The sequence below is a fragment of the Austrofundulus limnaeus genome, unplaced genomic scaffold, assembly GCF_001266775.1.
Source record: "Austrofundulus limnaeus strain Quisiro unplaced genomic scaffold, Austrofundulus_limnaeus-1.0 Scaffold262, whole genome shotgun sequence".
NCBI lineage: Eukaryota > Metazoa > Chordata > Actinopteri > Cyprinodontiformes > Rivulidae > Austrofundulus > Austrofundulus limnaeus.
Window position 1 is genome coordinate 456,562 of NW_013952664.1, and position 3,425 is coordinate 459,986.

Consider the following 3,425-nt stretch of genomic DNA (forward strand, 5'->3'; position numbering starts at 1 on the left):
CACAGTTCATGGTCAGTGGTTGCTGGGATTGTGGCTCCAGTGGGATGTCTTCGTAGCGTCGAGGGGATCCCAGTCCCAACACACTGGAGCTGACATCACGCATCTGGGTCTAATGCCAGGGTCGCGTAAGRGATATTCCTTGACCTTCAGCCTTGGGTGAAATTCAACCATTCGTCATGCGTTACTAGATCAGGGCCTTCAGCTCCTGGCACATCTGTTCACAATGCAGGTAGTGTGTGGGGGGGCTGCAGCTTCTGTGAATTCGACCAGTCTGTGTATAAAGTGATGGCAGTTGAGCTGTGTGCAAACAGAGAAACCCTGACTCCCGAGCTAACGAGATTGTAAATCCTTGGAGTCTTTCATCACACCGAGGGCCACGAAACCCACCTTTGAGCTTCCAGAATATTCTTAATAAGATGTTTTGAGAGAGGGTTTAGTATACAACCACTTTTTGGCTCACATCCATCCTCGCACTTCAAACAATGTCACAACTGTTGCGGAACGTCCCATTTAGCTGTCTGTTGAAGTTTCAAATAATCAGGGAAAGAGGCCATCGAGGAACTTTCAGTTGTTTATACTGCCTAGGATAAATGAACCCACCTATTCTGATTTGTATACTTTACTTTAGAAAGGACTCGCAATGACAGCAGGTTTCTATATACTGTCAAAGAGATGATCGCAAATGGGAAAACAACGTGTCAAGAGCTCATAGCAAAACTAAGGTATTGCGTATTTTAAAGCCTTGATTTACATTTTTGGTAAAATACTGACCTGTSCTCAAATAATTTTAGTTAAACCCTCGCAGTTTAAGTTGTGGAAGGGTTTGCAACGACAGCAGAAATACCACGCCGTCTCCGGTTCACGAGTCGGTCACAAAGGCCGACCTTTGATTGACACCAGGTCGGGAATAGACAGTTGACCCTTGACCGGTATCGAAGGCTCAATCGGGCAATCATAATCATTTAAACCCTGGGAACGCCCACACAATACATGCTAGCATTATGCAGATTGGACACGGTGCCAAATATTGAGTGACCTTTGGTTCTCTGAACCCATCAAGAAGAAAAATCTCGTCTTGGCCTGACTGAAATTCCAGCAGAAAGGCTGCAAGGAGATCTGAAGTTTTAGCAGCGATCCCCTACGACATTTAAATAACAAGGGCAAAAAAACAGATGAGAAAGATAACCAATCTAAAAACCTGCCTCAAGCGTTTTCTCACTCACGAGTCCCTTCTTTGAACTAAATCTACTTCAGACATTTAAATGATGATGAATGGTTCTTAGGTGGGACTCGTTGCGCTTTTTTCTCAATGCCTTCAGTAGATTTGTCTTTCTTTTCTTCTTTATTAGATTTTCTCCGTTCGGTTCGTTGTATCTCTTCATGATCAGTGACAGAGCGTGTTTACCACTCAGAGTAATCGCTGTTGATCTTTTCAAAACTCTGTTTCCAATTAGAAAAATCTGGTCGCACGTTTAACTGACAGTTAAACCAACATAAGGGAAAAGTAAAACCATCTATTTAGAGAGGTTAAAAAAGCTTATCTTTAGTATTTTATCACATGCATCAAAGACTAAAATGATGAGGGTTCAAAACACTTTTTTCAAAAAAAAAAGGTGGACACCGTGACAGCTCGGGAATATGAGCAATGAAATGCAATAAAGAGCAGCAGAAGGCATGCAAAAACGATRGCAGGTTAATGAGCTGTGGCTGACAGGCCGAGTTATGATGCAGCACGAGAACAGAGGTGGGTGGCTGGAAGTCGTTTCAATCTAGCATGACGCTCCACCATCTTTACGTTTGTCTTCGTCTCTCTCCTCCCACGTGTTCGTCGTTAAAATAACTTGTTCAGCTCCATTTCGCCCAAGTTGTGTTTGTGCTGTGTGACAGTTTTTCACTGAGGAAAAATAAGTGTACAATCTGGGTCTTTGATTACGTTTTAGTCAAACCTTGAAAATGATAAGTGCCACCTCACGTCATGGTAAAAATATGTGACTGTTTCTCAGCTATTTCCACGCAAACTTTGTACTCCCTTAGGTACGCTAAGTTTAATTAGCTGTRGCAGCCATTTTGAATAAGGTTGGCTCCAAAAGTTAATCAGTTGTAGAGAAACATGTTGATTATCTCTAGAAATTTTTATTAAAATCAATATTGTGGTTTTAGACATTTTGTACTTCAAGTCAGAAGTAAAATTAACATTTTAAATAAAAAATCTTTTCATATCTTATCTCAGCTTCATGAGGCTTGAATTACTGTAGATTGTTAATATTTTTTTAGCTTTTTTGCGTGTTAAAAGGTGATTTATGCAGAGTTCACGTCCAACTTGAAAGAAAAAAATCCACTTTTGTTGCATCAGTTTAGAAAATAAATTGAATCTCTCATTAGCTGAGCATTTTGTTGCCTTTTAGAGAAATAACTTCCAAACACATCATCAAGCATTGCTGCTATAAAAACATGAGCAGCTGAGATATTTATTTTAATTATTTTTATCAAGTTTATTTCCTCCAATACTTTGCAATAAGCAAATTAATTGCAAAGACTGAAGATAGTTTTAACTCTGAATCATCTATCTGAGATATGTTTAGTGAACCATGAACCAAAAAAGGTTGCAATTTATTCTTATTATCTTTAATTACTACTTGCCAGTTTATCTTAATTTTTTTCAAGCATGGGATAGAAGCACCACCAATCAGCCTCATTCAGCAGCAAMAAATTGTAAGAAACTCATTAAATTGTCAAAAAAAAACTTAAGTTTGAGGACAGATTTTGTGCTTTTTTTGTGTAAGCTCATGCTATTTTCTCATGTCACTGATCCTTTCATGTTTTTCAAAGCATTTTGTGGGTTAGTGTTACCAGAATTGCTTAGTTTCACAATAAACAGAGAAAAATCACCATGAATGATTTGCATATGTAAATGTATTTGTGCAGGAGCTCTAACTAGCTATAACGATGCTCGACAGTTGAGACTAATGGCAAATCCAAATGCAAAATTATTAAAAAATAGACATATCATTACACATTCGCATTAGCTTTTCAATTCAAAGGGTTGAGTTCCATGTTTTCAACTGCATGAAATGCTTCTTTTAAGCAGCTAAGTTTCTATAAAATTAAATTGTTTACTTTCCTCACATTGGACAGTCGTAGGGTCTTTTGTTTGCCTGGYTCACAAAAGAAAAGTTTTGGTCGCATGAAAATGTGAATTAGAGTGAAACTGACCGGGTWTCAGGCTTAATGCTTCGTTGTAGGATAATGCCTTTTAAAGGCACAGTGTGTAGGATTTTGTCCATTCTTTTAGCTGAAATTGAGATAATCACTAACGACAATAATAATTAAAAAACATGTCTAATCATTGCAGACAAAGACCTTGTTTTATTATTTTTACCTTATAAAAAGCTGTTTATATCTCCATGGTTGCGGGTCACCACTAC